Here is a 14,218-nt window from a genome sequence, read left to right on the forward strand (position 1 = left end):
AGCCGGGGCAAAGTATGCTGGCACCTGGATTTGAACCACAGTCCTTCTGCACGTGAGGCGGATGCTCTACCTCTACGCTATCGCTGTATCAGGGCGCAAGTAGTAAGTAATTATACGGGAAGCGTTTTATTTACTGTAATTGGAGGATTGGAGTAGATTAGTTTGACCACTCAAACAGTGGGACTGGTCCAACTGTCAGAATTCTGACAAGTTATAAGGACTGGAATCGCATAACCACAACTCTGTAGGAATGGAGTGGGAATAGAATGGAGCACCCCCACTCTGCAATTCTGCACCATGCCGTTAGACCCTGTTCTTGGGCAATGCCAGCACAGCTCTAGAATCACAAAGACGACCGCACTACCAGGGCGAAACACATAGAAGGCCCGTCAGCTGCTGCATGATCACGTGCTGCCAACGAGCAATCCTGCACATCCTATATATATATATATATATATATATATATACATATACACAGTGCACAGACTGGTACCCTAGGTAGGGGCTAGGACTCGCAAAAACTATAGTGTTCTCCACAACTGTGACGAGTACCAGGCCACCAAACTCCTTGCCCTGTGCACGTTGCTGTCTATCTTCATGAGCCTAGATCCTGATGCAACCACTGGTGCCACACTGCTATTTTCAAAGGCCACCACTAGGTAAAGTGCCAGGGCCCGCCCAGGCCAGGGGTCATCAGCTTGGTCCAATACACAAAAGACAGTAAACTTCGAATTGACAGGACTACGAATTGGATTAGTAAATTATTAACTAACGCGAACCAATTTGTAACTACTAATGAATTTTCTTCTCCGTGATTGCTAGTAAGATCCGGTGTGCCACGAAGCTCTGTATTGGGACCAATTTTATTCCACCAAAAACATGGCTCCACACATTGTTTGAAAACATGTGAAGGCATATGCTTGTATCGGACAGCGAGAATAAGTAAGAGTCAGTAAGCAATGTCAAATACATGCAATCTGGCTCACAAAACAAAAGAAACTGGTCACTATTTAGTAATAGCTTTCTTTTGTGTGAAAGAACTGCACCCTTGAAAAGTTCCTCATTCTACAAAAGTTTATATAGTGAAATATAGAAATATTTGGATGCATTTGAGTTGTCACCTGGCCCAGGGAACTTCTAGTGGCGGTCTGTCTCTATCTCTCAATTCCTGGCACTCCCCAATATTGTCACGTGGGCAGCAAAACTGTTATTAATGAAACGAGCGTTTTATTGGGCGAACTTGTGCCCTCAAAAACAGGCTACACTCAAAGAAGGATGGTAGCGGCGAACACGATCGGCGGTCGTCGAAAATCTGATGAGCGGGTCAAGCGCGTCGGCTTTTATACATCTGTTGTCGAATGTTCCAGAGCAATCGCTGGGACCCGCGTGCCTTTCACAAAGTTTCACATTATTCACGTCACATACACATGCATTTAGATAACACAAGTTGCAGTGAAAGACAGTGGATGGAACCCATCGATAACTTCCAGAAACTTCTTTTACATGCAGGCACGTCCTGCGCAGCGCGATTACATTTGTTAGGTGGCGAGAAGTGGTCGCCCGATAAAGAAGTACACGTGTCAATATACAGCATGCCTGACTGCTGCAGTGGTCAAGTGCTCTGCAGCTGTAGGAAACCAAGGGATAAGGGTTGATTTCACAATTTATGGCATTTCCAGATTTTTTACTTAGTACGATCTCTACACTATGTCGACACTATGCCACTAGACCATTGCTGTGCTGCAGTCATCATAATATTAATTACTCATTGTATACACAAGCTATACAGCTGGTTAGGCAAAATTTTAAACTCCGCAAGGAAGACAGGACATGAACTGAAACATAGGCACACACAAAGCACAGGCTTCCAACTGGTTTTATTTCGTGAAAGCAGAGAATATATAAGGTACTTCAAATTAGCAAAACAAGGAGCAATTGCGAATAATTTGTGCATGAGGCAGTGATGAAAAATATCATGGCCATGTATGCATTAAGAGTGCAGGAGAGTCTTAATGTGCCCATCTGAGTAATTCTTTCCTTGAGAATCTCCTCTTGCAGTGCAGGAGCTGCGACAGCAAAAGCTGCCTGCCTCATATGGAACAGAATAAATTCCTTTCGAAGGCAAGCTCAAAAGCAGAAAGAGAAGTCATCAAAGCATTCTACATCGCTAAAATTTGTGACAACTAAGTTAGCTCACCTTCTTGATACCTATCAAGGAAAGAAATAGAATTCTTAGAAGGGCACCTTGGGACTCTACTGCACTCTTAATGCACAGGTGGCCTTGCTATTTTTCATATCTGCCTCTTGCACAATTTCTTTGCGAATGTTTTTTGTTTTGCCATTTTGAAGAACCTTATAAACTCTCTGCCTTCACCAAACAAAGCCAGTCGGAAGTCTATACTTTGCGCATGCATCTATGCTTTTGTTCATGTCCTGTCTTCCTCACACAGTTTAAAATTTTGCTGAAGCTACAAGCTGACTAGCCCAACAACATGCCTTACTTCAGTGTCCAGCTGGGCTTGTTGGTAAAGCTACACAATGCCAGCTCAAGTGACCACCGTGTGTGTCTGCTCTTCCGTGTTCGCATGTGGCTCAGCCTTGATTGCATGTGTAGTTTCAATACTAGCTACTATATTTTAACTACTAATATAACTTCTATCTTCAACTTCCAGCTAGACAGAGTACCTCATACTACATTCTGAACATTGCTGCAGTCAAGAAGGATTTCTGTCTAATGCGCTGGCCTCTACCACCAAATGCCTGAAAAATTAAGAAACATTATGTAGATTCCAGACACAGTCGGGATTTATGTTGCAGGTAAATGGCTATGTAGCGTTGGTTTGGGTTCTTCCAAACATTGCAGTGTTGACCAATGTGTTTGTGTATGGCGAGTGATTGCATATATGACACAAGCTTTGTGAGTAGAGTATGAATGCAAAGGCATGGTTTCTTTGCCTCTTTCCTAACACTGTGGTGGCAGCTGTTTTGACGAGTGGAAAACTTGGCTTATGCAGTATGCGCAAATGGGCACGTGCCTATTCTAGGCCCATCTCATAGAATGGGTATGTGTCGCTGCGACACAAGTATACAAGCCTTACATGTAGTATTAAGATAAGTGTCATATGTCTCTGTCAACACCTCTTGTCAACGTTCTTCACTAAACAAGCACATGTCACCTTCATCCTCACTGCACAGAGACCAGCTATAGGTGATAAGGTGGCTTCCCTGCATAACATGCCTGTGACATCTGCTACTGCTAGCTTGCCAACGCAAATACGCTTTCCATCATTTGGATTGCAACAATGCATTAAATATGAATGTTTCATAGATTCTCATTAACCACTTTTAACATGTATGTTGGATCTACACAATTCCTTTTTGTACTCCAGTGAAGAAACATTACAGCATAAAGGTACAGTGTCCATGTTGTGCTAGCTGCTACAGTGAGGGGGACTTGGAAATGTGAGCGAATCCCGAAGGTGGTGCATTCTAACAAAGCACCTCGAAGTCCAGCTACAAAGGAAGAATGGGAGAGACTGACATGCTCACAGTTTGATAAGCAACTTGTATATGCACACATGCTCTGACATGTATTATGCACTGTTATACACGTGCCACTATCCCATACACACAGCAATGCATTGGGGAGCAAGAAGTATGTGCACGACAGTGGTCAAATGGCTAGAGTGTCAGGTTGTTATGCTGGGAAACAGGCTCGGGGTCACTGTAACATATTTTTGTTTTCAATGCAGAAGACCGAAACGAGTCGGGACGTAAAATTGCCTACTGCAAAGTGCTTGGTATGAAAAAATAATTATTTGCATTAAAAATGCCCAAATCTAGCGCATGCAAGTGTGCATTCCCACATACCTGAAACGTTTTGAGGTGCAGCACATTGCAAGTGCAGTGGCTTTGCCACAAGGTTGACGTGTATAACAGTAAAGAGCATAGCAACAATGGTAGCTTTTCCACATAACCAAGGTGCATTGCGGTGCAGCACATTGCAACAGCTGTGGCTTCTACACAAAGCTAATGTGCATAATGCTGCAGCATGATGGAGCATGTTTTTAACAGACACAACATAGAGGCTCTTTACATGTACATCAATGATTTTATGAGCAGCTAAAGTGGTTGTGAATGCTGCAACGATAATGTTTTTGTTTTCACTTTTCAGACTGCAGAATGCCGATTTCTACATTATACTAGGGCAAATAAGTAGCTTTTTTATTCTCAATGCCTTTTAAGCAGTGTGGTGTTATCGCGACCACAGTATATTAGAGAAAATATGAAAATTTAGTATAATACAACTAATAAGCTTTGCTTCTAGTATCACTGAAAATCATATCAAGAAGCTTGGAGAACTGTCTCCTACTGAGTGCACATAAAAAGCATTTCGAAATGGTGGGCTCAAAGCACTGAAACTTCAGTCACAGGCTGCATTCTTAGTCTTCCCCCAAATATAGGTCATGACCCTGAGACAGCATACATCAGATTCAGCTTGCAGTTGTGAAGTGGCTTGGGAAGTTCACAAATAGATCTGAAATTATTTTAAAGTTCAGGCTATAGCTTGTATGTGCAGTTGTGCCTGCTCATAGCACAACTGGTGCTGTATAGCATACTCGTGATAAAAACAGTTCCCCAACAGAAAGGCACTCCTTTTTGTGCAACTTCCGTGACTGTCTATTTGACAGTCACGAGAGCACGAAAAGGGTTTGAGACTTTTAAGACCAATTTCCTTGAGGCAAAGTTTAGCATGGAGCCAGTTTGGTCACAAGTTATTCCTACTCACACGTCTGTTTTCTTTTTTTTTCATTTAGTTTCAGGTCCACCTAAATTATTGCCGTCATGACAGTCTTCACATAATATGGTAGCATCAATTGTTGTATTAATCATTCGAGCATCGAAATCTAAAAGTTTGCAGCAGTGTAAAAGGACAGGAGGACAACGGAAAAAAGGAGAAGTATCACATTTTAACATTAGTGGGTTGCAGTGCAACAGAAATAGGCAAGCACTAATTGAGCAACGAGACCGCTGGACACAGGAAACGCAGATTTAGTTGAAACACAGCAGCCTGTAAGGAAGAGATGGAACATTAATTCTTTGCGAAGCTTAGTCTGCATCACTATTTTGTATGCCATCGGTGATCATGAACATGCCAGAGGCAAAGCATACTGTTATGGGGATGTTGGAAGTATAGAAAGACTGTATTTACAATATAATGCCACGAGAACTTGGTCACATTCACAACAATGATGGAGAAAATCAACGATGTCTGTTGCACAACTATAGTTGGCAACACCTTTGTTATCGCGTAGCGTGTCGTGTAATCAGTAGCGATGGCAATCGACTTGTTAACTCTAGTCGTCGGAAAAGTGCCAGGCAAGTCAAGGCCTAAGCGAGAGAACGGTTCGGAAGGAACTTCAACTGGATGGAGTCATCCGACAGGTGGTCGGGGAGGTTTCTCTCGGTGCTGACACAATTCACAAGTTGCGACATAAGAGTGCAGTAAGCAGTAGAGACCCAGCCAGAAGAACCGGTGTCGTACGTGATCGTATGTACGCAAAACTCCAAGGTGTCCCGCCGTCGGTGCATCGTGACATTCAAGAACAGATTGCAGATGACAAGGAGGGACAAGGAGCAACTCAGGGCCATCAGCGTTGATAGTGCTGTGGTAGAGGATGCCGTTGTGCGACACGAACATGCGGCATGTGCCGTCAGTGCTGCTGGAGTGATTGTATTCCGGCGATGATGGGCTGTAAGGACTCGTCGCGTTGTTGTTCGCCGTGCATGTCAGTCATGTCAGTGAACGCCATCACACAGGTCATCGGATCATGCGTAGAAGGATTAAGTGGATCCACGGGGTGACGAAAGGCAGTCAGTGTCCTTTTGGAGGCATCCAGTCTTGTAAGTGACAATAAATGAAAATTCCTGGAGCCACAAAGCCCAGCGACCAAGCCGCCCTGTCGGGTCCCGGAGGGAAGACAGCTGGCAGAGTGCATGGTGGTCTGTAACAATCGAAAATGTGCAGCCGTACAAATATGGCCGGAACGTGACGATAGCCCAAACTAAAGCGAAGCACTCCCACTTGGTGATGGGGTAATTTCTCTCGGCAGGTGACAGCAGGCAGCTGGCATAAGCTATCACGCACTCGGTACCCTTGTGTTGTTGATCGAGAACAGCGCCGATGCCATGACCGCTTGCACCAGTGTGGACTTCGGTCAGTGCAGATGGATCAAAGTGGGCAAGTATGGGAGGGGTGGTCAGAAACCCGATGAGAGCGGCAAAAGCGTCAGCCTGCTCCGGGCCCCGTGAGAATGGCGTGTTCTCCTTTAGAAGATCTGTTAAAGGCTGAGCAATGTTGGCAAAGTTTTTGACAAAACGGCGAAAGTAAGAACACAGGCCGACGAAGCAGCGCACGTCAGAAGCAGAATGTGGCACAGGGAAACTGCGTATGGCACGAACTTTTTCCGAATCTGGTTGAACACCGGATGCGTCAATGAGGTGTGCCAACACTGTAATCTGACGACGCCCAGATTGACACTTCGTGGAATTCAGTTGGAAGTCTGCTTTTAAGAAGACCGCAATAATGGCAGCGAGTCGGGTAAGTCGGCTGCCGAACATGGGAGAAAAAACAACAGCTTCATAAAGGTAACAAAGACAGGTGGTCCATATGTAGCCTCGCAGAAGAGAGTCCATCAGACGTTCAAATGTCGCTGGAGCATTGCATAGGCCAAAGGGCATGACTTTGAACTGATATAAGCCATCCGGCATGATGACGGCTGTCTTCTCCAACCATTTCATCAACTGAAATCTGCCAGTAGCTGGATCGAAGATCGATGGACGATAAGTATTTAGCACTGTGCAAGCAGTCCAAGGCGTCATCGATGCATGGTAGTGAGTAGACATCTTTTCGTGTGATCCCATTTAAGTGGCAATAATTGACGCAAAAATGCCAGGCACCATCTTTCTTTTTTCACACGGACGACAGGCGAAGCCCAAGGGCTGGCTGATGGCTCGATGACCCCCTTGCGGAGCGTTTTGCCCACCTCTGGTTGGATGACTCGATGTTCATGCGATGCACGATAGGGACGCCGACAAATAGGATTTGTGTCTCCAGTGTTTATACGGTAGTGAACAACATATGTTTGGCCTAAAGGCCTGTAGCCGAAATCAAAGATGCCATTGTACGATTCAAGCAGGAGACGTATGTCCCTGGCCTGTGTAGAGGTGAGGTTAAGTGCAGTCATTTTTGCAAAGTCATCCGTTAATGAACCAGAGCTGGGAGCTGCAATTGGCACTAATAAACCCTTCTCAGAATGCAGACTCTCAACATCAAATTCAGAACCACTAGAAACGCTGTCCAAGAAAATGCTGGCTGGAATCACTTCAGGGCACAGGCTGAAATTCAGAAGCGGTAAAACGATGTCATTATTAGTAACCGTGACTGGTTCAAAGCACATCGATGATGGGGCAAAGAACATATTCACCATCAGGAACCTGTGGCTGGGCGGTCAAAGTGACGTAAGTAACTGCATCGGGTGACAAACGCACATCGTGAAGTGAGCACAAGTGCGGGGAGGCGGTGCTCGGAGCATCGGCTAGTTGAGGCAGTTCTAACTGAAGAACGCCGGTCATTAAGTCGATGAGAGCAGAATGAGTGGATAAAAAGTCAAATCCAAGGATAACGTTATGAGGGAAGTCGATCACAGCAAAGAGAACAGAACTAGGGCGGCCAGCTATACTTGCAGTACACATTCCAAGAACAACCAGCATGCCACCGTCAGTCATATGAAGCACTCGGGCAGCTGCTGGGGTGAGGAAATTCTTTAAACGTCTACACGGGCTAGCACTCATCACAGATATGTGGGCTCCACTGTTGATGAGTGCTTGGACAGCTATGCTGTCTATTTTAACGCCAATTACACTTATTCTTGTGGGCATAGACAGAGGATTTGCTGCAGCATTAGGCAATGCAGCACCACCTCCGAGGGCTGCATTTCTTAGTTTTACGAACGGGTGTGGCCAAATGCCACAGGGGACCAAAGGCGACATGGCTGCAGCGAACAGGAAGATGGGCAACATGTTTGCGGTGAACGAGACTGGTGTACGTGTGACGATGGTGAGCAACTGTACCACATGTTCCTAGCAGAGTTGGCGCTGTTAGATTCAGCGGTGGGCGAAACATTTTCATCAAAACGGCTCAGGTTGGTCGGCGTGCGAAGTGTTAAGGGCGACGAGCTGCGACAGTATCAGGCGACATGACCAATGCGGCGGCAGATGAAACATATCGGCTGGTCGTCTGCAGTTGTCCACTCAGTCGGGTTGCGATAACACGGAGAGAAGCGTCGGGATGGAGCAAAAATAGTAGAAGGGTATCTGTTAGCTCTGGTGTTGGCAAGAGCACAGACAGAACATAAACCAATGTTTTCAAGTTCCTGGTGAATGATAGCTTGTGAGAAGGGGACTGAAAATGTAGCATCAGGGATACGCGAACAGAAATGCAGGCGCCATCACATCCAGTTCATGTCAACGATTCACACCACGTCCTCCGATGGCGGTGCATGCTGCTGTGTGGGTTGATCTTCACACGTCTGCATTGCAGCAGTATCAGGAAGTCTGGCGAATGGTTGCAAGACGCATCGGCTTTTGGCCTGCTGGAATTCTCGGCACTCTTTAAAGATAACATCAACTGTAGGGCAGCTTTTGCACATGAGCAGATTAAAGGCGTCGTCAGCAATGCCCTTAAGCACATGCCCGACCTTCTCAGCTTCTGTTATGTTGTGATCGGGTTTGCTTTACGACAAAGTGCCAGCATGTCCTGGATGTACAAGAGACAGGACTCCATGGGGGATTGGGCAAAGGAGGCCAGTTCCTGTTTTGCATCAATTTTACGGCCGGCTGGTTTGCCAAACAACTCTGTCAACTTCTCTTTGCGTTGGTCCCAGCTTGTTAGCTCATCTTCGTGGTTTTCGTACCACACTTTTGCCATGCCTCTTAGGTAGAACAACAGGTTAACTAGCATATGCGTAGGGTCCCATCTGTTGATTCCACTCATGCGTTCGTACATAGCTACCGACTCTTCAACATTGGCGCCATCGGTACCGCAGAAAGTTCCAGGATCCTTATTTATCACCGCCGCTACTGCGTTGGGGTTATAAATAAGGATCCTGGAAGTTTCTGCGGTACCGATGGCGCCGATGTTGAAAAGTGGGTGGCTATGTACAAATGCATAAACTCGGACATGCGAGAAATCGTCAGTGCGTCTCTACGGGACTGCACGGTAGTCGAGGCTGAAGAAGCGGCCGTCGCTCTAGCGGCAGCGGAGGGCTATCGGACTAGGTGGTTTTTAACAATACTAACCAACTCCCAAACAGCATGCCGAAACTACATGTTAGGCAGAATAGGTCACAGAGCGCTCCACATACTTCGCTCTGAAGATCACCACACACAAAACCCAGAAAAAGAACAACCAATTAGACACACGATAGTGTGGACGCCGGGTCACACGGACGTGGAAGGCAACCGTGAGGTTGACAGGGTAGCTCGAGAATACACAGCATACCGAGCACCCTCCACCAATGACCTCGAGGAAACTGAGCCAGTCCCCAGAGAATACTCGGCTATCCTAAACCACTATAAGGGCAGCAGGAAGCGGTACCCCCCACTGCATAGCTCTCTCACTAGAGAGGACTCCATAGCTTGGAGGCTGCTACAGACGGGTGCATATACGAACTTAAACACACTCAGTAAAATACAACCCACACAGTACACTGACAAATGCCCATGGTGCCAGGAAACACCCACGCTCTACCGTATAACGTGGGCCTGCCAGAAAAACGCGGCACCAAACCTGAGTGCGGAGCAATGGAAAGGAATGCTCTCTAGCGACTGTCAGGACATCCAACTAGGGCTGATCCAACGGGCCCAGCTGGCAGCGGCATCCAGCGGAGCCCTGGACTAGAGGCAGAGGGTTATTGCTAAAAAGATGGAAGACACCATCTGACTCCGCGAAATTCATTAAATTTTTCTAGAGCTCAATAAACGTTTTTGCTCCTTTTCCAGGATCCTTGGGTTGCACAACCACAACCTTGGCTATGCCCAATGACAAGGGACAGCAAGATGCTACTTTATGCCCAGATGTCACCTCTTATGACATTTCAAGGCAGCGAAGCTGAGACTGCACTGTATTCAGCGGCACTGACAACCATGATGTAGAGGACTGACTTTCCCCCTATGTACAACACATCAGCAGAATAAGAACAAGGAAATGCCCCACACAGGTGCGTGGCACTAAACTGGACGCACTACCTGCTGTATGCAAGAGAGAATTAGGAAGAATGAGCTTCCCATTACTCCTGAGCACCTACCTACAACTGTTTTTATGGGCACAGCATTGAAGCTGCAATTGAGGTAATGCCTAACACCACATGAAATACAAAGCACAATACGTCAACACAGAGAAACCAAAACAACTGCACACACAACTTCTCACCGAAATAGACACAACGTCTGCTTTATGTTGCATCTGAGCTGAAACGGGAGAATCCCAAACTCTGTGTCACATAACATCTGAAAGAATCAGTTGCTATGAGAGAACCAGTGAGATTAATCTGGCGCGCTATGCATGCATCTGTAGCCTAACGGGTAAAGAATTGGGCTGCTGCACTAAGGACCCAGACTAACGACCCACCATCAGGCACGTTACTATTATTGAGCCTATCTGACGATGTACAAAGAAGACAGGAGACAGATCATGATAATGCTAATAATGATAAGCTGAACCCACGTTTTCTGCCTTGTGCTTGCAATGCTCTACCAAGTGAGCTTAAATGGCAGTTGTCCCAATGTCAATTTTCTTGGATAGCTGCGCATGTGTACTAAGCATAGCCCTAAGAGTGCTGGGCAGCAGCACTCACAGTCATGATGGCAGATGTTAAGTATCCTTTAAAACACCCATACTACAAAGTACATGATCTTAGAAGCTGGCAAGTGGCTAATAAACACTCGTTTTCTACCATGAGGAACCAAGGCAGCCGAAATCAAAACATTTGTAGCTTATGAGCGAGAAAAATCAGGGGAGTCACGCAGCTCAATTTTTTGTTTATAACAAGCATACGATGGCAACAGACTATGAAGCAACAATGACTATATAGAAAAATGGGTTAGAGCTGACGACAATCATTGGCAGCTCACACTATAATGCTTTCTCTACAATGTATTGTCTCAAGACATCTGGCAGCAAATCTTCTGGATTCTTCTACTATGTCTTTTGCAACTGAAATTTTAAATGTGTGTAATACTTCACGGCAACTTAGAACACTTACATGGTTAAGCATCTACATACCTTAAATTTGTGGACCAGCTTTGTCACCTTTCTAGAACAATAACTCCCTGGTGTCATACATCACTCAAACCACTACTAATTAAATCTACCTTTAGATAAGCAGTACCTGCATTAGATGCAGCAGCATACCCTTTTAGCAAATGCATATACATACCACGCTCAGACTGAGCAAACCAAACAAACCAACAGCGACCAGTACTTGTGTCCATTTGTCTTCAACGAGGCAGAGACAGGCCAGGTCTCAATAAACACAACAAATATAAGGTGCAGGCAGAGGAAATAAGCAGAAGCTGTAAAGACAGCAGTAAAGTGAAACAAATTAGACAAATTTGCACACAGTCAGCGATCTGGGCCGAGGACAATTCACAACGTTACTGCCACAATTAGAAGCAAATGCTCCTCATGCAACAAGAAAAAACACGTTTTAGCTGTAAACAGCACGAGTGCGTGGAGTTGGTTGATATTCTAAAAACAGCACAGACAACAATTAAAGCAGACACACTACTTGTGTCATCTGCCTTCTTGCTGTTTTTTAAATATCGGTCACAGTTGCAAAGCTACGCACATGATCTATGAACGAAAGCAACGGACGTGCATATAAAGCTTGGTGAGCCGATTCATACTCATATATGTTTAATTTTGAAAGTTCCAGTAAAAGCGATAGTAGCAGCAGCAGTAAAGTTGGTTCGTTTACCAGCTCGCTCACAACGTACGCATTGTATGATTTAACTCGACGGCTCGCAAAGGGGCTACTAAGAAGCTTTAAGTGAAGGAAATACGCTTTCGTTATCTCACTGCAACGAATGAAAGCCTCTGACGCCCATACCGCGGTCAGCAGTGAGAAAGTTAATTAAATGCAGCAATGCGCTGCATGGGTAAATAAGAAGGGCATAGCGTAGTCATCCTATAGAGATGGAGAAAAATAGACTTAAGAACGCGATAAACATCATAGGACGACATCCACGCTAGTTGAGTGCATGCATTTCTGGCGCGTGGAAGATGTCGCTGTTTTTTTGTTAATTTTTTTACATCGGTGCAACGCGTAGGAACTGCAGTGTTGAAGGCACGAACGAATAAATTATACTGCGATCACTGCGGGACCTGCGACAACCGTTTCGTGTTCCTTCGAATTTCGAGATCACATCGACCACAGCTCGAATGCGCAACCGGTTTTTTACGTGTCAGCAAGAGAACGGGTAATCGCACAACACTTACCGTTGCTCCAAGTACGTCGCGGTAGCACCAGCAGCTGGGCCACAAATGTCATCAAGCCCTGGCCCACCGCAGTGTCCTCAACTTGAAGCTTCTATAAGCATTCGCCAAAAACTAAAAGCGGACCACAGCCATACGTACGCGCGCGAACGAGACGCAAGCCATGCGTCTGAGTTCGAGGGTAGTTTTTTTCAAAAAAGCAAAAACAAACAACACTGTGACGTCACATCCGGTAAAGTTAATGTGTCCTCCTTTCTCATTTTCTCTCAGCTAACGCATGCGCAGAGACCACGGAGCACTCGGGGGCGATGTTTAGGTCCGTGCGGCCCCCTCACAGCGAAATTGAGTACTAGTCAAAAGCGATGGATGGATGGATGGCGGCTATACCCTTTGTAACGGGCGGCGGCTGGCGCCACCTAGCCTTTTGCTCCCCTTCCTATTTTATTATTATTCTTTTTTTTCCTTTCTTTATATCTTCTTTTTCTTAATTTAGTTTTTACTCCCCTTTTTTCTCCAATATAACTATCTAAAACAGTACAGGAAGCATTATCTCCCCGATTTATGGTTTTATCTATGGCCGCCACTCCTGCGACCCGGTCGTAGGAGTGGAAAGGGGGGGTAACCGTTATAGTGCCCTGGTCGTACGAACGGTTAGGGGCCCGAAAGCGTTAGGTTCACCCAAATAGCCGCTAAATAATGATTTGGCTTGGCTCCGTATATTATTTTTAAATAGGTGTCGCTAAAGTGATGGACGCGACGTGAGCTCCATTCTGCCCGTGCGGACTTCGGCCGTGCCCCTGGCTGCTCGTGTGCTTTACTAGCTTTGTGGAACGCGATGATCAATCGGTGTTTCCATTCTGTCCGTGCGGTCTTCGCCTGGGTCAGTGGCTGTGGAGAAGTGATTGTAGCTGTTTGATGTCGTTGTATGTGAGAGCTTGTGGCGAAGTGATTGAGTATGGCCGTAGTAGTTCTGCTCATGTAGTGTTTTGCGGACTTCACCTGTGCCTGTGACTGATCGTGTTGCCCAATAGCTTTGTGAAAAACCGACGTGGTTTGTGTGGATGTCATCGCAGCGTTTGCCAGCTCCTGGGTGGCCCGTGTGCCAGTTATTGATGGCGTTGCCCAGTAGCTTTGCGGAAGTTGATGTACCTTGTGTGGATTTCGTTGCCGCTTATGACTGCCTTAATTATAGGTGGTCACACGCTGCCTTTTGAAGCGCGTCCGAGCGCGAGAAACTTCACCGATGCTTTTGTTAACAACGTGGACGTCTCGAAATGTTAGCTAGAAATCAACCAGCAGCAAGCCAAGTCTTTATTTTGTGGTTTTTCGAGCTTATGCTCATGCGAGCAGCAGAAGAACAAAAAGTCCGTTACATAATGTCAGTTCCGTAAAATCAGCTTTGCCGCAATACAGTCATGTTATGCGGTGAAGCATACGTAATGTATTGCGGTAAAGTATATGAAAAAGTAGGCAGGGACCACTGCGTTACTGGGCCGATTTTCTTGTATTATGGTCATGGCCGTGCGCGAACAAGAAAAAATCACGGTCGAAGCGCATGGCACAAACCTTGCCAATGCTTCAATTGGAAAAAGAAAGAAAACGAATTGGAGTGGGTGATGCCAAAAACAAAGCCTTGACTTTTGTATAATCAAAGCAGTTCCG

At 45.9% G+C, this 14,218-nt stretch overlaps 1 protein-coding gene and 1 long non-coding RNA gene across 2 annotated transcripts in view; one reads left to right on the plus strand and one right to left on the minus strand.

Annotated features, from left to right (window-relative positions):
* LOC139051660 (chromosome-associated kinesin KIF4A-like) overlaps window positions 1-12,576 on the minus strand; it is an 82,859-nt gene extending 70,283 nt beyond the window's left edge. Inside the window, exon 1 of the mRNA XM_070528613.1 lies at window positions 12,560-12,576. The gene's annotated coding sequence lies outside the window, so the exon portion shown is untranslated. The remainder of the gene's footprint in view (window positions 1-12,559) is intronic.
* On the plus strand, window positions 1,467-11,855 carry LOC135908361 (uncharacterized). Its single transcript, XR_010566298.2, has 2 exons — window positions 1,467-2,817; window positions 10,063-11,855. It is a non-coding gene; the product is annotated as an uncharacterized lncRNA (long non-coding RNA).
* Window positions 12,577-14,218: the final 1,642 nt, after the last annotated feature.

Source organism: Dermacentor albipictus, unplaced genomic scaffold, assembly GCF_038994185.2.
Source record: "Dermacentor albipictus isolate Rhodes 1998 colony unplaced genomic scaffold, USDA_Dalb.pri_finalv2 scaffold_13, whole genome shotgun sequence".
Classification (NCBI taxonomy): Eukaryota; Metazoa; Arthropoda; class Arachnida; order Ixodida; family Ixodidae; genus Dermacentor; species Dermacentor albipictus.